The sequence below is a fragment of the Phocoena sinus genome, chromosome 20, assembly GCF_008692025.1.
Source record: "Phocoena sinus isolate mPhoSin1 chromosome 20, mPhoSin1.pri, whole genome shotgun sequence".
Taxonomy (NCBI): domain Eukaryota; kingdom Metazoa; phylum Chordata; class Mammalia; order Artiodactyla; family Phocoenidae; genus Phocoena; species Phocoena sinus.
Window position 1 is genome coordinate 42,721,355 of NC_045782.1, and position 25,144 is coordinate 42,746,498.

The 25,144-nt window shown below is 40.9% G+C and overlaps 1 protein-coding gene across 4 annotated transcripts in view; it reads right to left on the reverse strand.

The window, feature by feature from the left end:
* KANSL1 (KAT8 regulatory NSL complex subunit 1) overlaps positions 1-25,144 on the reverse strand; it is a 169,617-nt gene that overhangs the window by 126,438 nt on the left and 18,035 nt on the right. Inside the window, exon 1 of one of the 4 annotated variants that reach the window (XM_032615018.1) lies at positions 13,952-14,105. The exons of 2 other annotated variants lie outside the window; for them this stretch is intronic. The gene's annotated coding sequence lies outside the window, so the exon portion shown is untranslated. Of the gene's footprint in view, positions 1-13,951; positions 14,106-25,144 lie in introns of those variants that run through there. One more of the 4 variants, XM_032615014.1, reaches the window with a different exon arrangement.

The following is a 25,144-nucleotide window of genomic DNA, read 5'->3' on the forward strand; positions in this document are numbered from 1 at the left end:
CCCGTAAGTAATTATTCCTTGAATTTCTCGAAGTTTCTAATCAACTACTGATAATAACCCATAAAAGTTCTCTGTGGTTTTCAACATTTTTTAAAAGTGAAAAAAGGCCTTGGGACCAAAAAGTTTATGAATCACTGAACTAAACGCAACCTCCTCCTCCCTCAAAAAAAAAAAAAAAAAAAAAAATGACAGCAACTTCCAATTTGGTCAAACATTTTATCTTTAGATAACAATCAACATAGGATGGTAAGCCCTGTAGTACTACACTAAGATTCTTCATAGTATGGCAATTCAAATCGTTAGTATCGCAATATTTAAGTAAATGATTAACATCCGTACAAATACCAATACACTTATAGGTCAAATTTGACTAGTGCTCTATGTAATTGCCAAAATTTTCTCACTCTAAGCTTATAATAACTTTAACAAACATCCTATATTCATTAAACTAGATCTTCTGGGGATTACAGAGTTTTATCCTCATGGACTTTCTAGCATATGGCATTCTGTGTGACTAACTGTTCTATGTCCACTTTTCCTATTTCTGATTTTAAATTTAAAAATAATTCCTAATGTAATAAAAAATAGTTATGTTACACTGGCTGAATTGACAGATGAACCAATGTAAAATACCTTAAGTCAATTTTATAAAAGGCATTTTCTCCCATAAACAAAAATCACTATCTGATCTTTCCCACCAACTCAATCTCCTCTTTCGAACTGATATCAATATACAGTTGATACTGACAACGCAAGGAGGCACATTAGCAGTGCCAGATGATTAATACAGCATATGAGAGTAGATGTAGCCTACTACCCCAAAGCACTACAGTTAAGTCTCAGAAATAGCAGGAAACAGCCTCCCTCTGGGGACTCAAGCAAGGGCACAGATGTTACACAGCTTCCACAAAACTTACTGAGGAAAACTCATGTTCACACAGTTCTCCTAAAAAGAGGGGTGTAATTAACATCACACCACAGAGGTACTTAAGCAGTAAACATACCAAAGTTATTTCAGAATTATTCAGTTCTTAAAAATTCACAACTTAAAGAAAAACCTGCTGACTCAAATCCCATCTCTTTCAAGATTTCTCTGACCCTCTGCAAGCAGTCCGAGAACTTGACATTAATCACATACACCTCAAAAGTGAATTTATTTTGCTTACACTCCGTCCCTGGTCTCAATATCCCCACAGGATGCATTGCAAAGAGTAGTTACTAAAACAATTGTCTCAATAAATAGGGAAGGGGAAAAGTGAAGTCTTCAGAATAAATTCCCTTCCTAATTCCTAAATCTTTATCTTTCTACACCAAAACTGCTGTTAAAATATATATATTAAAAACTACACCCCTCTCCCTTCATTGACTTGAAACGCTGTGCTGAGATGCAATATTACTCCCAAAGACAGTCACAGATAAGGGGAGCCGGTCCAGGTTCACATCCTGGCTCCACCTGTATTTAAATTATTTAACTATTCTGTTCCCTCAATTTCCTCATCTGCAAGAAACAGAGTTGACCTCAGAAGGCTGCTGTGATGATTAAACAAAATACTTTCAATTACTTAACCTAGTGCCTGGCACAAGCACCCATTATTTGCATTGTTATTATAACCTATACACAAAAAGCAAATATTACTGAAATGAAAAAATGTGAGATGAAAAAAAAGAGGTGTTAAAAAATAAAACACATACTATGACCTCATTTCTCTTTTAAAAAGTAGGTGATACGATTCTTTTGTCTTTTATTTTCTGGCTTATGTAATGTTTCCACCATAAACATGTATTGCTTATATAATAAAAGGGAAGCAAGCAAAAATAATGCAAATTCTTAAAGATCCAAAAAATGTGAATAAGGCAAAATATCACAATAACTTTCTTAAATTTAACATAATGAGCAAAATGTTGATTGAAACGATTCCCATCCCACCTGAATCCCAAAAAACATCACTACTCAACAATTCAGAGCAGAGAAAAACTGTCAGACTTAAGCAGTTTTACAAAAACAGTTTATGATAAATCACCTTTCTCCAAAGAATACAAAGCATTAAAAGCTATAATTACTTACTAATCCTCATAACAACCTGGGTGGTAGGTTTCGGGCTGGGATTATAATTTCCAATTCACTGGTGGGGACAGATAGTAAAGTTATATGGTACATTCAGAATAAAGGAACCTAAAATATTCCAACTTTTTAGTTCATCTAATAAACCACAATCTGACAAAAAAAAAAAAGATGGAGCTAATGTACCTGCTGTCACTGACATAAATTAAGATTCAGCAGTAAGCTTGAAGAGACAAAAACAAGGGCTATCTTATCAAAGTCCTTTAAAAGGCTATAAAAGTTTGGGCTAGGTAATAACAGTTTCCCTCCCAGTTCCAAGGAAGCATTTTGGAGACTGGAAGATGTCAAATGGGTTCAGCAGGCAAACACATTTAGGAGAAACTTCCTTGATGAAGATTCACAACACACTTCATTATACTGAATACTCAAATATTTGCAGCTTTAACAAATAAACATCTTTTTTCCATTACACCTATCAATATCTTGCAGAACACTGTTCTGAGGGATACAAGTTAGAATAAAGTCCAAATATGTGACCTCTAGGGTCCCTTCCTGTGCTTATGATTCTATTATTATAAACTGCAATACAGATTCAAGAACAAACTTCCACCTAACACAAGCAGCACTGGGAAGCCGAAGTACACCCCTAGGACAGAGCTCCTCAACATCAGCACTACTGACTTGTGCCAAATTATTTTTCGTTGTGGAGGAAGGGGATCTCTCCTGTGCACCGCAGGTGGTTTAGCAACATCCCTGGCCTCTACACGCACCAGATGCCAGCAGCACTCTCCTCTCCTATAAATTATGACAACAAAAAATGCCTCCAGAAATGACAAATGTCTCCCAGGGGGCAAAATCACAACCCCCAATTGAGAACCACTGTCTAGAGATAGATTATCTCTATAGCTACAGATGTCTGTACATATATATATATATATATATTTCTGTATATACAGATTTCCAGAAAGCACACATATCTGGCTGCTTCAAATAGTGCAAGTCAAAACTAACTCCACACCTGCCAGTGAGAACCACGCCTTATTCCTTGTAAATTCCCAAGACAGGACTCCAGTTACACAAGAATAAACTGGCAGCATCCACCTTGCAAAAATGTTGATAAGCTGCCAGGACCCAAAGGGAAGTGTTTGGCCATTTGGGTGGCCAACAACCGCACTTTCACTGAAAACAGAAGCAAAAATCAAATGGGGGACAAGAAGCTTGCCCATAATGTGGCTTCTACTAACCTCTTCCCACCATCACCTCATTACTCTACACAAAACAAAGAAATAGGCAGAGGAAGGATGGTTAGGGAAGTGTCTGTGAAGTTATCAAAATTTCAGCTGAAACCTGAAAATTAGCTAAAATTTCATTATGTAGAAGGCTGGGGTAAAAGAAGGGTAATGTGGCATTCTAGTGAGAGGAAAAGGCACGGGAAAAGGCAAAACTGTGGGAAAACATAGGATATCCTGGAGGTTGAAAGAAATAATCAATTTGCTTGAAATATAAAGCATATTTTAACAGAGAAAACACTATAGAAAAAGGTGAAAAGGAAGTTTGAAGCCAGATCATTAACGGACAACCTTCAATAGCCAGCCTTTACTCAGACTTAAAGGCAGCAGAAAGTCATTAAAGGTTTTTCAGATGGCGAGTGACACATGAGAACTGTGCTTCAGAGAGACCAGTTGGGTAAGACAGATTAAAAGAAAGTAAAAAGTCAAAGACCAATGAAGAAGCTACTGCAATAATCCAGATAGGATGCAACAAGAATCTCAACCAAGGTGTTCACCACAGTGGAATGGTCGAAGTCTCCTCCAGGCTTTGGAAGGGCCTAAAGTCTGCAGAAGGGCCAAATCAGTGACATAGACCGAAAAGGTAAAGGTTCTTAAGAAAAGAGAGAAGGCTGTCTTTTCCTTCATAATTTCAGCTCCTTTATGATAAAAATCTCTCATTTATTTCTCATAAAGCTGTACAGGTGGCAGGGGGGGCTGTTCAGTTTTGGGGTATCCTCTCCTTTCCTAACAGTGCCAACCCAAACCCAGCCCGCGTCTGCATGAGCTCACATCTAAATTATCATAACAGCTTCCTGACTGATGCCTCAGTCCTCTAATCCATTCCATAACCCATTCTTTTTATCGCCTCTCTTCTCTACTAGAATAACTCCTAGTACCTTTCTCATGAGTCCAAATTCTCTGAGATGAAACTTAAAACAATATCAAAGCAAGTGCATCAGTTGGCTTAGACCTAGAACTCCCTGCCCCCAGATTCAACTCCATAATCTTTGCCTATGCTGCTGCCTCTACCTGGAAGGTCCTTCTACCCTTTAAGCCCAAAACTTAATCCTTCAAAACACAGCATCTCCACAACAACTTTTCTAGACTATTCAGATTCACATCACTTTCTTCCTGCTTAAATTGTACAACGCACTTAAAGTCATCACTCAATTAAAATCATCTGAATGTTCCCTAGTTGTCAATTTATTAATATTAATTTATTCTATTTCCGAGACAAGGGAAGTTCCTTAACATCCCTCTTTGCATGCTCACTAACTTTATCTAGTTAGGGCTTGGTACATAGTAAGCATTGTGAGTACTTACTGACAGGGCTAGAGTAGTCAAAAAAGACCTAGAGGTAGGCTTTCACGTATAAGATTGTGCTAAGCAGAGAAAGATGAGGACATTCTAATCAAGAAACTGACACGGGCTTCCCTGGTGGCGCAGTGATTGCGCGTCCGCCTGCCGATGCAGGGGACGCAGGTTCGTGCCCCGGTCCGGGAAGATCCCACATGCCGCGGAGCGGCTGGGTCCGTGAGCCATGGCCGCTGGACCTGCGCGTCCGAAGCCTGTGCTTCACAACGGGAGAGGCCGCGACAGTGAGAGGCCTGCGTACCGCCAAAAAAAAAAAAAAAAAAAAAAAAACCTGACACAATCAAAATAATAGGGAAGGATTTCGGAGATGATCCACAGAACTTGGATAAACCAAGTGGTACATGTGCAGCTTCTCAAGAAAGAGAGGGAAAAAGCAGCTATGCAGTGCTTTGTGATGAAGTATCAAAAGCTACATTATGGAACACACTAGAAAGTTTTTTTTTTTGTATTTCTTTTACAAATGTGGACTTGTTATGAAATACAACAGGGAGTGGGCAGCAAAATTTTTATTATAAAGCAAAGAAATAATGTGGACCTCACCACCCCAGTCCCTAACACTTTCTATGCCAACAGGGCAGGGCTTCTTAGGTTTTATAATTACTAAGGGAATCACAGCTCTGGCTGGAGAACAGATTATGATTGCTCTAACGTTAACTAACATTTACTAAATGCTCTAATGTTCACTAACATTAATTGACCTTTTACTGCATCAGTCACTGTGCTAAATGTTTTACATACACATCCTCATTTAGTCATCACAATAACATTATAAGACGAGTATGTACTCTATTCTCATTTTATAGATAAGGAAACTGGTGCTCAGAAGTTAAGTAACACGCCCAAGATCACACAACTACCAAGCTGCAGAGACGGGATTCCGATTCAAATCTCTAACTGTAAGGCCCATGCTTTCTTTTTTTTTTTTTTTAATTGAAGTATAGTTGAATTACAATGTTGTGTTACCACTACATACAAGACTAGGTTTAAACTGGAAGGAGCTTAACTGCTAGACATGAGGTTTTTGAATTTTAGTCTTTATGGGAAAGTCAATGAGAAATACCAACTGATTATCTCCAACAGACATTTTATTAAAATGCCTACAGCATTCAAAGCCCCACGTAAAGACAGACACTCACTGTGATCAGGGAATCCTGGGGGGACATTAGGGGACCCTCACACAGGCTGAGAGTGGGTGGGGTCACAGAAGGCTTCCTGGGGCAAAAACATCTAAGTTGAAACCTAAAGAATAAGGGGGGTCCAGTATCGCCCATACAGCTACTTCCAACACCCCTACCCCCAACACCAAATCCAAAACCAGTTCCTGCCCCTCAACATGCCCTATGTGAATGAATCCCGATCCCAATCACTGATTTGCCATCTGCCATAGACATCTTACTTAAACATATACTAATACTTAAACATATACTAATACCAGATAGGAATAATAGGAAGGCTATAGGAGTTCATGGTCTAATGCTGGAGACACCGAGAATTATAGCAGTGTCATCAATGCCAAAGATAAAAAGATAGAAATTAGGTGTGAAGGTAAACCCAGATGATAAAGCACTGTTTTTCCTGAAGGGATCAAGCAAGGCTTCAGAAAGAGATGACATTCTGACTGAATACTGAAGGCTAAATAGGGAGGATTCAATATAGAATGACAGGTACATTCATTGCATCCTTAATACCACTGCCTTAGTTCAGAACCTCTTACGTATTACAGTAATCCAGACAGTAGTAATCTCCCAACTGTTCTTTCTTCCTGTCTCAGCAAGCCTTCAACCTCGTGCCCACTACCAAAATGATTACTAGAAAGCAGGAGGAAAAAAGGGAAGAAGAGAGGGAACATAACTCCAACCATGTTGTGCTCCCGCTTAAAATCCTTCAGTGACTCTAGGGTAAGGATGAACCCAAACTCCCACACAGCATTTATCTGCCCCCCTTTTACACTCAGCCTCATCTCCAACCTGTCCCCACCTTAGCCACCTGAATCTTATAGTTCCAGATTCTTCCATACCCTTGGCACCTTTGCTTTTCAAGTTTTAGCTCAAGATCACATGCTCTTTAAACTATTCCCCATTCATTCCAGGTGAAGTTAGAGGTCTCTTCCACTCTAGGGTCTAATATGCACTCCCATGACACCCTGGGCAACAGCTCATAATGGAACATAAACACCTAGTTTTGTCGCCCTCCCGCCCCAATCCCGACTGTATATTTCTTAAAAGGAAGGTTATGGCTTGTTTTATCTCTATCCTTACATGTAGTACTGCATCTGGCAGAGAGTGGGCCAATACATGTTAGCTAACCTGAGTAGTCTATGCTGAATGCATCAGATGGAGATTCATTATAAAGTTAATGGGGGTGTCTGATCATAAGGTAAAAAACAATCTAACAGTAAGCAGGAACGGGGCTTCCCTGGTGGCTCAGTGGTTGAGAATCCGCCTGCCAATGCAGGGCACATAGGTTCGGTCCCTGGCCCGGAAATATCCCACATGCCGCGGAGCAACTAAGGCCATGTGCCACAACTACTGAGCCTGTGCTCTAGAGCCCGCGTGCCACAACTACTGAAGCCCACGCACCTAGAGCCTGCGCTCCGCAACAAGAGAAGCCACTGCAATGAGAAGCCCGCGCACCACAAGGAAGAGTAGCCCCCACTGGCTGCAACTAGACAAAGTCCACACTCAGCAACGAAGACCCAACACAGCCAAAAATAAATATAAATAAAATAAATAATTTTTTTAAAAAAGAAGCAGGAACCAACAGAATCTAGGACAGACTTCAACTACCTCAAGTTCCAGTCATTTACATTGCCAAGCACATGCACTCAGACTGACAAACTTTTTAAGTTACTTTTTTTTTAAAGCTATTTTTAAACTACTAAATTTGGCTACATAAGCCTTTTGAAGGCAATACCTATCAAAATTTTAAATGCAACTACTCAGACTTCTACCTAGTAACTGCACTTTTAGGAACTTATCCAACAGAAATATTCTCACAGATACATAAGAATATATGCACAATTCTGCTGAAGACAGTTCTTTTACTGAAGAATTGTAATACAAAAAAAAAAAGCTAAACTTAAAAGATACAATAGAATATTATGCAGCTATTAAAAAAAAAAAACTGTTTAGGGCTTCCCTGGTGGCGCAGTGGATGAGAGTCCGCCTGCCGATGCAGGGGACACGGGTTCGTGCCCCGGTCTGGGAAGATCCCACATGCCGCAGAGCAGCTGGGCCCGTGAGCCATGGCCGCTGAGCCTGCGCTCCGCAACGGGAGAGGCCACAACAGTGAGAGGCCCGCGTACGGGGTGGGGGGGGGGGGGGGGGGGCGAAAAAAAAAAAAAAAAGACCAAGCTACGAAACAGGTAAGATCATGTTTGTATTTTAAAAAAAAATAAAATTGTTTTGAAGGATAACTACATATCAAAATATTTATTCATGTTTATCCTATTTCTATTCTATCACTGCATTCAAGTTTCCTACCAGTTTACCTCACAAAAAAAACAAAGAAGGAAAAATGTATTTTTATCTCATCTCTTCCTAGCAAACTCTAATAATACAAGTATTTCTGAACAATTCTAAAAATCGAAGATTTCTTGAAGGGTTCAAGCAATTCAAAAGCAAACAAGTTCTTCTTAGGTTGGGGGGGGTAGGGGATGAGGAGGGGGTACCTGACCAAAGTCGAGGGATCTCACTGAATCAACCTATCCCTTTAGAATACTGAATTAAAGATTAACTACAAAAAAACAGCAATCCATTATCTTCTGAAATATGCTTAAAGTCTTCAAACATCCTCAGTTCTCCATGGCAATATATGAGCAGTTTAACGAAACTTTCCTGACAGTTCAACTTATCAGACCAGTTTTCTGCAAAGCCTCTAATGCTAGCAAACATCAGAAGCTAAACTAATTAGCTTTTCGCCTCTATCCCTTCATCATACCCTCCAGTGGAGGTGCTAGTAAGCAGTCACAAAGGCCAAATAGCCAGGGAAAGCCTAGATACCAGTTTTTAGCAATTTTTGGTTTACTGCCCTAACAACAAAATTGTAATTCATCTTTTTTATTCCCGAACACTTCCCCTCCAACTGAATTTAAGCAGGTCTGACCCTAAGCTGCTCCCTTTTTAAAAAGAAATTAAGGGACTTCCCTGGTGGCACAGTGCTCAAGAATCCGCCTGCCAATACAGGGAACACGGGTTGGATCCCTGGTCCTGGAAGACCCCACATACCGTGGAGTAACTAAGCCCGGACGCCACAACTACTGAGCCTGCACTCTAGAGCCGGTGAGCCACAACTACTGAAGCCCGCGTGCCTAGAGCCCATGCTCCACAACCAGAGAAGCCACCGCAATGAGAAGCCAGCGCACCACAACAAAGAGTAGCCCCTGCTTCTCCGCAACTAGAGGAAACCCACGCGCAGCAATGAAGACCCAACACAGCCAAAAATAAGTAAATAAATGTATTGAAAAAATATATACATATATAAAGAAATTAAAAGCTGAGGGACTCTTATTAAGTTTGATGCCACTCAAGCAACTTTTTTCCAAACAAGGGCAGAATCTGCTGTACTTAAAATTCAGAGTGAGATCTCATTTGGGATTCCTGGTTCAAGTAACAAGAACCAGAGTTTTTGATAACATTTAGATAAAACTGCACTGAATTTACCTCCACCTTACATTTCCTCACTCTCAAAAGCTTGGGGAGAAACTGTATTTTTAAAAAGTTAGAACTGGAGGAAAAAAAGGAAAGTTTACAGCCAACAACAATAAAATATATAGCTAAATAATTCCCTAGTGGGCTAGGGCATTCAAATGTTACAATTTTATAGAGCTAGTTTAAAATCTTAGAAAAGCAAGGCTTGCAGAAGGTAACATTTATTAAGCAGCTATCCATTGCCAGAGACCACTACCCAACAGATAAACAAAAATTTAAAAGATATCTACCTTGAAGGGCCTCTCTTTGACATAATGGTTTAAAATCTTCGTATACAATCCTTAAGTTTTTCTTTCAGACTACCCAAGTTTGTTTTTCATTCATAAATATGAACTGTGCTCTCTACTTTGAAGTCGGTTTCCTCACACCCTACATTTTTGCTTTTACTTTTGTTTGATTAAAGACAAGAAAAGCTTAACACACAAAGAAAAAAAACATCTACTTCAGTTCTTTTTGGAGGCCAAGCTTTTTGGTAAATCATACCTATCAGTTTATTTTCTCCTATACATTTTACCCTACATCCTAAAAGGCAGGCACAGGGCATAATGCAGGAACAAATGATAACCGAACTAATTAATAGTGACCCTCCCAATCATATATACTGGTCTTTTCCTATGAGCCACAATTCTCTCCACAAATTGCAAGTGACACCCAAGGACACCACTTTCTTTCTTATCTCTTCTTGTGACCTTCAAATATTGGTGACCTCTATCACAGTGTAATATCTGTCTTTTTAAATTCATATTGTCTTTTCTAAGCATTACTGCGGTTCACTGAGTTTTGATCTCACATTTCAGGGAATGGGAAGTACTGATGAAAGTGTCTTGTTTTGTATCATGAATTATCACACTCCAGCAGGAATATTTTTGCACAGCTTTTGGTATGCCCATAGGCTAATATGCAATTTATTATGATAGAAACTATAATTTAAACATACATCTTCAGAAGCAACATGAAGGCTCAAAATCCAGACTTAATATAGATTTCCAAGAAATAGCTAAAGTCCTTTTTAGGGAAAGGATGTGGTCCAAGTACTCTCTGCACTGTCACAGTAAAAAGGCCAGATGTTTGGGGCCATTTTATTTGAGTCACCTGCACCTGTACTTTTTTATAAAGTGATCAAGTAAAAAGGCACTAATGTAAAATATGCTTCCTGAGACCCAGAACAATCTAACCAATCAAGGCAGAAACTTACTTAAAATAGAGAAAGAGGGCAAAGAAAAGGTGCTTTGAAACTCTAAATAAACCACTCAATAATGAGATTTGCTCTGGGGCAATCAACCGAAGACCACATACTTAAGTCTGCACTAGTTCCTCCTTTCCAAACTCAAGGGGATGGAAAGATGTTTGGGGTTAAAAAAAAAAAAAACCAAAAAAACCCCAATTAATTTTTTTAAAAAAAGTCTCTCTCTCTCCAGGAAGGAAATCACTTAATTTCTGTGTCTAATGACCTCGCCAAGAAGAAAAAAATAACCCCTACCAAACCCCCCGCCCAAGGAAGATGACTCAAGATAAGAGGAATAAGTAATATTCTTTAAACACAGTACTTTCAATGACTATTATTTAGAAAACCCAACATGGATTAGTAAGGTTTTTCACATTTTAAAATTGCTTTTCTAGTACTGTAACAAGGTAACTAAGCTTTACTCAAAAAAGTTCCTAACTAGAACCACTCAATACTAAAATATCCTCTCAAATCAGCATCATCAACCACAACGGCCCTATGTTTACAGATTACATGAGTCAGGTTATATCAAACAAATCTATAACTTGTTACTCACTTTAAAATACAATTAAAATCTGTGATCAATCCAATAAAATCCAGAGTAGCAGAGACACTGGTTACAGTGTAGCATGACTAGAAATGGAAAGGTACTGGCAGTGTTTGAAGAAGAAAAAAACAGTTATTTTCCTTTCTTCTCACCTTGATAAAAGTTAAAAGAGAACTAAGGCTTACTCATTTTCTAGCTTCCAGAATTTTCCTCAACAGGATAATGATAAGTCACCTAACAATCAACGTGTGCTCTGCAGGTTTAACCACAGGAATAACGTGTGTAGGCAGGAAGAAAATCATACAAAGATTTAACATCTCACTTTGGTAAAGCACAAAAGTCAAACACTAAAATTCTGAATAAGCCTTTCAAGAAAGATGCAGCAACACTTCTAAATATCTCACTTAAGTAGATTCACAAAGATAAAAGGACCAAAACCCCACCATACCTCAAGGCCCTATCAATACTTAACTGTCTACAGATGTAAATCAAAAATACTTTTCATATACTTAAATAAGGCAGTCATCAGAGACCAATCATCTTTACCACAATACAGATGTTAAGAATCTTTGTCACATCTATGTTTCCCTCCAAGTGGTACACACTTGAAAATTAAAAAACTGACCACCTCAAATCATGAGCTCACTAACAAATACATCAAATATGCTAAAGGTCAAAGGAATGCATACTTTGTAGGATAAACCTAGCGGAAATCGAAATCAGAATTCCATGACTGAGGATAGTTATCCCACATTTATAATACATTTTTTAGATTCCCAAGAGATGAGCATTTTTACCTTGCCTTATTTTTAGAACTACACATCACACTGCACATATCACATGACATGATGTAACTGTTAGCAAAGAAAATGGCCCAAAACCATTGAAAATATACATGGTAGAGGAAACGAATCAATGCACACAAGAATCACTATATTTCATATTGACTTTCTGAAATTTTTTAAACACACGACAGATCTTTTTTCAAATTGGAAACGCGGTTAGTAAGCTCTGTAGAAACAACACAGAAATGTATTCGGTATTTTATAAAATAGGAATTTACCCAACTATGGGGAAAACTGATATGAAGAAACATAATAGAAAAACATTCTTCTAAATCTATAGGATTAGTAGTAAAAATTCTCTGGATCAAAAACGCAACAGAAACATAATGAAATACCTTCAGGTAGAAAACAATTATTACTCAAAAGTGTTCACTGTTGTTGCGAGAGAAGAAAAATAGTTTTAAACGACAGGCATGGAGACAACTGAAAATTTCTAAACTGGTCAGACAGTATGCTACAAAAAGAACTAAGTATAGCCTGTGGAAGGGGGAGGGGAAAACACACCCACTTAAGCCCTTGTAAATAGTGGTTACTTTAAAGGTCCCAAAAAGCAGGGAAAATACTACAGACTATTCTGAGAAATGGAAAACATATTCCAATGTTCTACTTTCCATACTTGAAAGTGCTTTAGAAACGAAGTTCAGTAACAACCTATAACTATATCATGATTATGCAAGGCAAAGATTATGTAATTTTATCGTTTATTATAAATGTTCTCCGATTTTAAAACTAAAAAAACTAAAACGTTTTGATCTCTCTAATGGGGAGGAGAGAAGTTCTTCTGGGCTACAATTTAAAAATATAAACACACACCCCAAAACAAACAAAAAAACACAATGATTGCTAGCCACGTGACAAAGGAGATGGCAACACCAGGATTGTGAATGGAGGGGAGGGAGGCGAGGCAGGAGGACTAGGAAGATTTCTCGGAACTTTGGGGACCTCGGGATTCGGGTCTCCCGACCCTTAAGGTACCAAACTCTAGCCCGATTAGTTGTACTGTTAACATTCTCAAGTAGTTTATTAATAGGTCACGAAAAATGCTCCAGTGACCTCCAGAATAAAGGGGGGAAAAACGGAGGAGAAGGAAAGAGAGCAATTTAAAGTGGCGCCATCATGTCACCCCTTCTCCCCTGAGGCAATCAATAAGCAATAGTTAAGTAACGTGTTTCTCCAAAAAAAACCACACTGGGATCCCGACAACGGAAAACAAAAGGATTTTTAAGTAAAACATGGGGGTAAGGCTGTTTATCCTATGGAAAACAATCAAATTATTTGCTGAGAATCAAAAGACAGTCAGCCGGAAAACAGGCCCCCCAAACTCACTTAAAAGCAAATAAATGTCTCTTCCTCTTTAGTTTAAAAAAAAAAAAAAAAAAAAAAAAAACACGTCCGCCTGAGGGAGACTAGATCTGAAAACGTAAGTGACCTCAATTTACAGGCAACAACAATAATAAATAAATGAAACAAATAACCATCTCACTAAACAATCAGAGTTGTGATACACACCGTGAAACGCGCAAGATGTGTGTTTCGGCCAGAGAAAGGCCTTTTGCAGTCAAGAGAAGTTCAAGGCGAGAGCAAGAGTTTGTTTGGGTTTTTTTTTTTTTAAACCGGAATAAATCGTGTTCTTAAGGCCGCATTTTTAAATAGAACGCCAAAGGAAAAGCTGGCGAACGAGGCGGCAGCTGGTGGGGAAGGGCCCCCGCACACCCCCGCCCTTGGGGCGACTCCCAGCCTCGGACCCGCAGCGGGGAAGCCCGGAGAGGCCATTTAAAGTTCCGGGGATTTTTCCTGCCCTGCCCTGCCTTTCTAGTTACAACTAACAAAGAGAGGGAGAAATGGGAGCCACAGGGAGAGCGAGGAGAAGGAGAAAGGGCAGCGGGAGGAGGAGAGGAGCAGCAGCAGCAGCACCTACCACGTGATGGAAGAGCGTTGCCCGGGCGGATTCAGCCCCACAAAATGGGCGCAGTTTGCAAACAGCCCCCGGCCTGGGCGCCGAGGGCCGGCGGCGGCGGCGGGCGGGGGCGCGCGGCGGCGGCTCCGGCCCGGGCCCGCCGCTCTCCTCCCCCCCGGCGCCCGGAGCCGCCCTGACTTTCCGGGCGGGGGGGCGAGGCGGAGGGGGAGGGGAAGGCGGCGGCGGCGGGGAGCGGCCGCTTTTTCTTCTCTTTCGGGCTCTTTCTCCGGCCTTCCTCGGCTCCGGCGGGGCCTGGGCACGGCCGGGGACCACAGCCCGGCCGGGAGGACGGGCGGGCGGGGGCAGAGAGTGAAGCCGCCCCCCCGCCCCGCACAAACAAGCGCCGCCGTCTGCAGCCCAAGCCCGCACCCCGGCCGCCGCCCCCGGACGCCTCTTCCCGGCCGGGGGGAGCGCTCCAGCCGCCCCCCGCACCGCCGCGGCGAGACGAGTCGGCTTCGCTAAGGTGCTCGGTTCTCCCGCCGGCTCGGCGAGCGGTGGCGGCGGTGGCGGCGGCACTGGGAAAATGGCGGCCGAGCTTCTTTTCCCTCCCCCCCTTTAATCTGAAGCGGAGGGAGAATGGAGCGAGCGAGCGAGCGGGCGAGCGCCGGGGACACGGGGAGGAGGGACAGCAGCGCCTCCGCCGGCTGCGGCTGCGGCGGCGAAGGGCCGCTCCGCCCCGGCGCGCCGCCAGGGGGCGCCCACCGCGCCGCCCCCGCGAGCCTCCAGGAGGCGCGGCGGCCGCCGCCGCCGCCTCAGTCATGGCTGCTCGCCGCGGCCGCTGTTTCTGCAACCTCCAGCTGCGGAGGCCGCGGCGCCCGGACCCAGCCGCTCCCAGACGTGCGGCGGCGGCACGCGGCACTGCGGCAGGCGGGAGCGGACCCTCGCTCCGGCTGGGGTGAGGCTAGCCTGAGGCACTGACGCCGTCACATTCCTTCCGCGCTTGGGCTGAGAAGGCCGCGCGCCGGCTATGAGGGGCAAGGCAGGCTGGCGCGACAGAGCAAGAGGACGTGAGCGAGGGAACTGTTTGTACTGGGTAGTAAATAGGCTAATGCCGTCGGTACCACATTATTCCAGGGCTAAACGTGCGCTGAATCAAGTGGGGAGCTCTCTGACCAGTGAACCGCTTCCTGCCGCCCTTTGTCCTAGCAGCCTGCCTCCGTACACTGCAGCACGCCTGGGCACTAGCCCCAACGCCACGATCCGCAGCCGCCAGGGTTAAAAAAAAAAAAAAAAGCGCACGTCCTCATTGCGCAGGCGCGGGCCAGGGCCCGCGTCGGGCCAGCCCGGGAAGGGACAGCCGGGAGCGAGAGGGGAAGAGATGGCCCACCAGCGCCAGGCCCGCTGGGAACTGTAGTTTTCGTTAAGAAGCACGCGTCTGGTTTTGGGTGTCACGGCTTGGCGGATCCACCAAAGCAGGCAAATGGCATTACACAACGAGTATTTATGCTTCCTGTCTCCACCAAAAGGAAGTTCACTGCTATGCTAAAAGTTTAACAAAGAACTCCACAGAGAAAACCCAAATCTCCTGACAAAAGCAAACTTCCACTTTCCTACCAGAGTTGGTTTAAAGTGGTGGCACTTTATCATTTCTCATGACCAGTTTGTCAGCACAGTATTTTATTCCTTCCCCAAAATTGGGCCTTAAAATAATGGAAGTTTTTCTAGGTTAAAAAAATTCAGCAATATAATGCGAAGTGTCACATTTACACAAATTATAATCCACTATCCTCTAAAACGAAAGAAAGGTGCCAAAAGATGAATTCAGTGCTTAGAGGTTTAAAAAAGGAACTCTGGTATTCATCAAAATATTACTTTAAATTACAGAACAACAACAACAAAAATGTTTCCAACAATTAAATCATCAAATGCAGCAGATGAGAAAGGTATGTATGCTCTACTACCAAAAAGGAAGATGAGAAACGCTCAATACTTTTTTGTGGCTTACCAAAACCAATATCCGGTGGTATGCGTCACTTCTGTTAGGCCAAAAAACAGCCCAACAGCTTGTCCTCCCACAAATTTTAACTCACTAGCTCCTACAGCATCTACACCTATATTTCCATTTGTACCCTTAAAATCACACTCTAAATCATAGTCATGGTTCTCAAATATCAAAAGAAAGTCACAGGGTCAAATTACACAAGAATAAAAAAAAATATGTATACATATTGTATACACATCCAAAAGAGATCCTAGTCTTGGCTTTTTAAATTATAATCCTGGGGGGGGGGGTTAGTTGATTGAAAAATATATACACACATCTCCATATAAATAGTTATTCCACAAAGTATAGCAGAAAGTGTTGAACACAATTCTAAAACCAACAGATGGCGAACTAGAGCCCTAATGTGAGGATTCTGAAATCCAAATGAGCAGAATGAAAATACCAAATAAGGCATAGCCCTTTGCAGTGTATACTTAAATATTATGTTCAAAGACACTCACCACAAAATAATTAATTTTACTACTGCTTCGATTCTTAAAACTCAAGTGTCAGATTTAATTAGGCCCCCAAATAACCAAGGTTATAAAATACATTCTTTTCAAATGATTAAGAAAGAGGTGGAAATGCTCATTTTTAAACATGCATTTTGGGTAAAAGTAAATCCCCACTTTCCCCTTTTCTCATTGCTTAGCCCAAGAGTAGGGAGTTCACAGTGTTTATGGCACTTAAATCAATTTCTTTTACATTGTTATCTCGAATCAGATGTCTTTCTGCTCAGACACCAATTTTTCCAAATAAGGACACTCAAAGGTGAGCTACAACAGACACAAAAATCTTAGACAAATACATTTTCTTAAAATTTTCCCCCCAAAACACAGTGGATGTCAAGGCTGATTACACACACACACACACACACACACACACACACACACACACACACACGGGCTTCCCTGGTGGTGCAGTGGGAAGATCCCACATGCCGCTGAGCAACAAAGCCCGTGTGCCACAACTACTGAGCCTGCACTCTAGAGCCCGCATGCCACGACTGCTGAAGCTCGCATGCCACGACTGCTGAAGCTCGCATGCCACAACTGCTGAAGCCCGTGCGCCTAGAGCCCATGCTCCGCAACAAGAGAAGCCCCCGCAATGAGAAGCCCGCACACTGCAACCGAGAGTAGGCCCCACTCGCCACAACTAGAGAAAGCCCACACACAGAAACAAAGACCCAATGAAGCCTAATAAATAAATAAATAAATTTATTTTTTCAAAAAAACGCATACTACTCATTTTCCAAATCGTTCTTGGAATAGTCACTGTGATTGGGCATGAAATGTAATCCTGGCCAACGTGACACGAGTGGAAGCCCACTGGAAGGCCTCCAAGAGAGAAAAGATTCTTCAGTCCTAAAGATGAGATGAGGAAGAAACAGTCCCTTTTCAGGTAATGCTGAACATGACACTTCACACTGCTACAGTCACCTTACAGCAAGCCTGAAGATGCCACCAACATCAAAAAGGGCAGAATGGAGAACTGGCAAGTACCTTGGTCCTTGGTGACAGCATTAAATGATTATATCAAACAATCCTGACATCTGCAAGACTTCTGGACTTCCAGCTACATGAGACCAAGGTAACAACAAACACCTCTTTATTGTTTAAGCCAATTTGAATTACGTTTCCTATACCTGAAGTCAAAAACATACTGATTATTTTCTCATATTTTAGAGTATTTGTATACTCTAAAATACTTTATGGATAATTTATATTGTCATATTTTATATAACCTATAGGACCAGTCCTTTCCTCATATACACAACTCTGTACCCATCCATGTCTTTATCTATGTGTTTCTTTCTGCCCTGAAAAAGAGGACCATCCTCCTCACCACCAATCCTTGTTCATTCCTCTCCCCCAATCCACCTCTAATTTATTTTTCCTTCAAGAAAACAGTAATAAGAGAATTCCCTGGCAGTCCAGTAGTTAGTACTTGGCACTTTCACTGCCATGGGCCCTGGTTCGACCCCTGGTTGGGGAACTAAGATTCTGCAAGCCGGATAGATAATAGAATAGGAACGAAAGAAAAAGAAAACAGTAATAATAACAATAATGTGGATAATTGGCACTGTATTACCCTGCTCTTGGTTAAATGCTCTCTGTAATTCCTCTGAGGTTGTTTTCATATACCATTCTTGCCTCCTAAAGCCAGCCTCAAAGCTTTTAAAAGCAGGAACTATGATTATTCCAACTTTTCTGATTTATTACCCTGATCTATATAATAAACACACTCCAAAAAGGCACTCTTTAACTTCTTCACCATATATCGTCTAACAACCCAGAAATTCCTAAGCAGAATATTCTAACACAAATTCAGTATTTCATATGTCCAAACCAATCTCAAAAGGACGAGGGATTATTCTATGTTGTACTTTAAAAAAAAAAAAAAAAGCGATTATTAAAGTAACTCAGGAGAGAAAGTCCTAAAGCCTAAACCATTTAGTTTCAAAAGGACAGGGGCCCAGTTTTGTTATTTGCCATTGCATCCCAGGGACCTAGTCCAGATATCACAGAAATGAACACATCAATCTATATAAGACAATATTAAAATTATATCATGGAAGAAACATTTTTAAACTGAAATTGGTGCATGCTCTCATGTTAATATTCAGCCAGCTAAATGTGAAGTAGAAAGCCAGGATAAACTGAACCAAAATTGGGAAATTTAAATAAAAGAATTTTGGATATTAGAAGGAATATGGAAGGCCATCTAATATAAACCTCCAGATTTTATTATCAGGAAAATGAAGCCAGGGCTTCCCTGGTGGCGCAGTGGTTGAGAATCTACCTGCTAATGCAGGGGGACACGGTTTCGAGCCCTGGTCTGGGAGGATCCCACATGCGCGGAGCCAACTGGGCCCGTGAGCCACGACTGCTGAGCCTGCGCGTCTGGAGCCTGTGCTCCGCAAAGAGAGGGGCCGCAATGGTGAGAGGCCCACGCACCACGATGAAGAGTGGCCCCTGCTTGCTGGAGCTAGAGAAAGCCCTCGCACAGAAACGAAGACCCAACACAGCAAAAATAAATTAATTAATTAATAAAAGTGAAGGCATTCCATTTGTTAAAAAAAAAAAAAAAAATGAAGCCAAGAGAAAATAGGAGACTGGCCAAAGCCAAAGCTGGAACACATGCTGGAATCCAGGTGTCAGTCTCCAATTCTCACCTTCCCCACTGTATCACCTGCCTTCCAGAGTTAGAGCCTCCCAACAGAAACATGCTACCCACCTGGAGAGTAAGAAGTGCAAACATGACAAAGGTATTAAACCTGAACAATACTGCCAATTCAGTTTCACCAGTATCAAGATTTGGCCAAAGGTAAGTAAGAGAAAATTCTCACATTACAATAAAGCACCTCACATTGTTTACAATAAAGCACAAAGATCAAGATTTTTTTTCACTAAATGGAGGTCTTAACATTCACAATATCATATATTCTTATGTATTCAGTCCAATAGCAACAAACTTGCAGTAAGATTAAACAACTTAAGGCATTTGAAAAACTTTTCAATGACAAAGTATTATAAGAATGCATGGTATTCCTTAGTTTCAATCCCACCCAAAAACAAGATAATTTTCTTCCTCATACTAAAGATATATAGGCTCTGGAATTTAGAGAAAGATACTATCTTACCATCTCACCATAGAAGTGACCCAATAACTCATTGAGAAGAAAAACTAATCTTTAGGCGGACTCATGATTTAACCGTGTTAGTACTGAGAACAGTAACTAAAGTTACAGATTAACCCTGAAAGCACTCCTCGATCTAGAAATAACTTATTTGGGGATATTTAAGAAGACAGTACTAAAATTCAACTGAATACAACTGTATCACTTAAAGAAAGTCAGGTTCTCCCAGGCCATCAGCTATGTTAAGACTTAACATCCAAGATTGATGGTTTTCTCCTCTGCAGTCCCAGATTTCAAAGTAGGTACACAAGCACTGACTTCTAATACATGCAGTTTAACCAGAACTTTACATGAATATTTTAATAAAGTTTCTCAAGGAGTTAAATTAAACAAACACACAAAAAACTACTGATTAGATAAACTGATTATTTAGGTGGATTTTTTTTTTTTTTTTTTTTTTTTTTTTTTTTTTTTTTTTTGCGGTACGCGGGCCTCTCACTGCTGTGGCCTCTCCCGCTGCGGAGCACAGGCTCCGGACGCGCAGGCTCGGCGGCCACGGCTCACGGGCCCAGCCGCTCCGCAGCGCGTGGGATCTTCCCAGACCGGGGCACGAACCCGTGTCCCCTGCATCGGCAGGCGGACTCTCAACCACTGCGCCACCAGGGAAGCCCCTATTTAGGTGGATTTTAATAAATTCTAATGCTTTGAACTTTAGTATAGAACGTTTTAAAATTCTCCAATAATTAGAATTAACCGAAAAAGTTAATTGACCAAACATAATAGGAGTGTTTTAATATACTGATTTTGCAGATAAGGCAATGTCAGATGAAAGGATCTGCATAAGACCTAAACACTGTATCAGATAATAAATGGCAGAACATGCCCCAAATTTACCAAGAAACTGCCTGGCTTCTTTTCCAAATGATACGTAAAGGTAAACATGGAGAACTTCAAGGCAGCTGTGAGCACCCAAGTTGTGGAGGGCCTGATAGTCAGAAGGGGAAAAAATGTTCACAGAGAAAAAAGGAGGCAACAAGTGCACAAGGCAAAAGGCATTTTTAAAAAAATTTTTAAGTGAGTTGCTGAGTCCAAAGTTAAGATGCAACTTCTAAAATCTTGCTCTGATGGCATAGTGAACCCAGGGATTGTGGAGATAGCACATCACACCTGTTCCCTCCAATAGAGAGGCACACCATTCTTGGAAAGGACATTACTTTTTAAATCCACTGATTCCTGGATTCCTGAACTGGGTTCTCATGTAGTGTGCAGCATACAGCTATGGACTAGGAAGTAACTGAAGCCACTCAACAGACAGGAGACATCTTGCTGGAGTGTCGATTTGATCAAAGATTATAGTAAAATCAGATACACTTTGTTAAACACAAATATATTACAGAACAACATGCAAAATTCTCGTTTTTTCAAGATAGAGAAGGAGTCTTCAGAGATGTGTTCCTTTTGTGACAAGCTGCTTTGGACAACCCCAGATCTTGACAGTACTTTAGGAGAAGCAATTGTAGATAAATATGCATGCCCAAAAACCCTGAACGTGTAGTCCCTTTATACAGATGATGAAACCTGAAAACATCTAATGTAAAAATTGTTGTGGGTACAATATTATAAATGAGACCATAAGCTACTGAGAGAACATGACTGGAATTCAGGAAATGCTAAAGCCCCTATCTTATCTCTGTCACTCATTTACTACGAAATCATATATAATTTTCTTAACAGCAATCCTTTTTCATTTCTGAATTAGACTGAAAAAAATAATAGAACATAATATTCAGTATTTTCAGCCATATTCCAAATTCTCACAATCAAATTTAGAAACAAATTTATCTAACAAAATTGTCTCAAATGATCTAGCTCTAGCTTCAACTAATAGAACAACAGCAACAACAAATAGCCTAATGAAACTATATCTTTTATGGTATAAAGAAGAAAAAAATCCTTCTGTGTAGAGGAGGAGAAAACCTACTCACACGTCCTAGAATTTCTATGATGGCAATGTCAAAATGTGATCTTGCTGGTAACATTTAGGCTAGGGCATTGAATTTTTATAACATGACAACAGTAATACTTGTATTCCTGCCTTGAATGACTTTCTTTGATTTTTCAATAAAACTAGATATCCCCTTAAAGCCCTATTATTAATTCCCAATCATTCATAAACATTTACTGAGTGTCTACTGGATGCTAAACACTATAGTACCCCTGGAAAAAAATGCTAAGTCACCATCATAAACTACGTGGTAGCCAAAAAAAAAAAAAAAAAAATCCTTTCTATTCACTGATATTTTAAACAGTAATTCAAAGCCAAGAAGTAGTAAGAGAACAATCAGCAAGATTTTAGTGCTTTATGCTTCCAATTCAACTCTCTTCTGGCCCTTTTGGGAAGCTTTTGTAGACCACCCTAAGAATGCTAAAATTAGGTGTTACTTATGGCATAACTAGAATGAGGTAACAAAACAAGTACCTCAAAAATAAAACTAAGAGAAGAGGTTAAGGGAACCAAGTAGGAGACAAGGATCTCAAGTGCCAGACTTGGTACCTCTACCTTGAATGCCTCAAGATAGGGAAAAGGTCAAGAAAAGGAAAATTTGTGACCTAGTCCAATTGTATTTAATTCTACATCTTTCTTTCTTTTTTTTTTTTAATTTTATTTATTTATTTATTTTGGCTGCATTGTGTCTCCGTTGCTGCACACAGGCTTTCTCTAGTTGTGGCAAGCGGGAGCTACTCTTTGTTGCAGTGCACAGGCTTCTCATTGAGGTGGCTTCTCTTCTTGCAGAGCACGGGCTCTAGAAAGTGTGGGCTTCAGCAGCTGTGGCACATGGGCCCAGTAGTTGTGGCACACAGGCTTAGTTGCTCCGCGGCATGTGGGATCTTCCCGGACCCATGCGCTCGAACCCATGTCCCCTGCATTGGCAGGCAGATTCTTAACCACTGCGCCACCAGGGAAGCTGTACATCTTTCTTTCATTATCAAATATTTGCTCTTGCCCTGTGGGAAGGCTTCTAGATTTCTTGTGATTGCCACAAATTTAATAACTCATAATTTCTTAAACATTAGTTGTATTAACTATTATCTTCATTCAGTAATTAGGCAATTAGAATTTAATATTGCTAAATGAATGTCCAAAATTAAACCAAAATTATTTCAAGATGAAGTGAGAATACATCTCAACTCATTTGATAAAGCTGTTATTACCCTGACACCAAAACCAGACAAAGACAGCACAAGAAAACTACAGACCAGTATCGTTTATGGATATAGATGTAAAAAATCCTCAACAAAACACCAGCAAGTGAATCCATCAACATAAGAAGGATTGTACACCTTTCCTAAGTGTGATTAATTCAAGGAATTCAAGGTTGGTTTAATATCTGAAAGTCAATTAATGTAATACATCACATTAATAAGGAATAAAAACCACATGATCGGGCTCCCCTGGTGGTGCAGTGGTTGAGAGTTCACCTGCCGATGCAGGGGACAAGGGTTTGTGTCCCAGTCCGGGAAGATCCCACATGCCACAGAGCGGCTGGGTCCGTGAGCCATGGCCACTGAGCCTGCGCGTCCGGAGCCCATGCTCCGCAACGGGAGAGACCACAACAGTGAGAGGCCCACATACCGCGCAAAAAAAAACCAAAAAACAAAAAAACACATGATCATCTCAATTGATACAAAAAAAGCATTTGACAAAATCCAATACCCTTTCATGATAAAAACACACAGGAATTGAAGGAAACTTTCTTAACCTGAGAAAAGGCATCTATGAAAAACCCACAGCTAACATCATACTTAATGGAGAAAGACTGAATACTTTCTCCTTAAAACCAGGAACAAAACAAGGATGTCTGCTCTCAACACTCCTATTCAGCATTGTACTTGAGGGCTTCCCTGGTGGCACAGTGGTTAAGAATCTGCCTGTCAATGCAGGAGACACGGGTTTGAGCCCTGGTCCGGGAAGATCCCACATGCTACGAAGGAACTAAGCCCATGCTCCACAACTACTGAGCCTGTGCTGTAGAGGCTGCAAGCCACAACTACTGAGCCCGTGTGCCACAACTATGGAAGCCCGTGTGCCTAGAGCCCATGCTCTGCAGCAAGAGAAGCCACTGCAATGAGAAGCCCACACACTGCAACAAAGAGTAGCCCCCACTCTCTGCAACTAGAGTAAAGCCCACTGAAGACCCAATGCAGCCAAACATAAATGAATAAATAAAATTTTTAAAGAAATACTGTACTAGAGATTCTAGCCAGGACAATTAGGCAAAAAAAAAAAAAAAAAAAGAAATTAAAAGCTTTCAGGTTACAAAGGAACAAGTAAAACTACTACAATTTGTACATGACATAATCTTGTATATAAAAAATCCTAAGGAACCCACAAATAAACTATTAGCGCTAATAAACATATCCATCAATGTTACAGAATTCAAGATCACTATACAAATAAATACCAGTTGTATTTTGATACAATAGCAACAAATAATCTGAAATGAAATTAAGAAAACTCCATTTATAATAGCATCAAAAAGAATAAAATACTTAGAAATAAATTTAACAAAGAAAATATAAACCTTATGATTTGAAAACTGTAAAAATTGTCACAAGAAGTTAAAGAAGTCCTAATTAAGTGGAAAGGCATCCCATGTTCATGGATCAGAAGATGTAACTTTGTTAAGATGGCAATACTTCCTAAATTGATCTACATATTAATTCAATTCCAGAATATCCAAAACAATCTTGAAAAGGAAGAGCAAAGTTGAAGGACTCACACTTCCTGATTTCAAAACTTAATTCAAGGCTATAGAAATCAAAATAGTGTGGTACTGGCATAAGGATAGACATATAAATCAATGGAATATAGTTTAAGAGTCCAGAAACAAACACTCACATTCACAGTCAATTGACTTTTGACAAGGGTGCCAAGACAATTCAATGGGAGGCAAGTGAGGTAGGAGTGGGGTTGGATAAGTCTTTTCAGCAAAAGGTCCTGGGGCAACTGGATATTCACATGCAGTAGAATAAAGCTGGACCCCTATCTCACACCATACACAAAAATTAACTCAAAATGTATCATAGACTTAAATATAACAGTTAAAACCATAAAATTCCTAGAAGAAAACAAGAATAAATCTTCATTATCTTGGGTTACACAATGGTTTTTAGACATGGTACCAAAAGCACAAATGACAAGAAAAAATAAGTAGACTGAACTTCGTCAAAATTATAAAATTTTATGCATTAAAGGACCCCATCAAGGGACTTTCCTGGTGGCGCAGTGGTTAAGAATCCCCCTGCTAATGCAGGGTACACAGGTTCAAGCCCTGGTCCAGGAAGATCCCACATGCCACAGAGCAGCTAAGCCCACAAGCCACAACTACTGAGCCTGCGTGCCACAACTACTGAAGCCCATGAGCCTAGAGCCCGTGCTCCACAACAAGAGAAGCCACCACGATGAGAAGTCTGTGCACCACAACAAAGAGTAGCCCCTGCTCACCACAAGTAGAGAAAGCCCATGCAC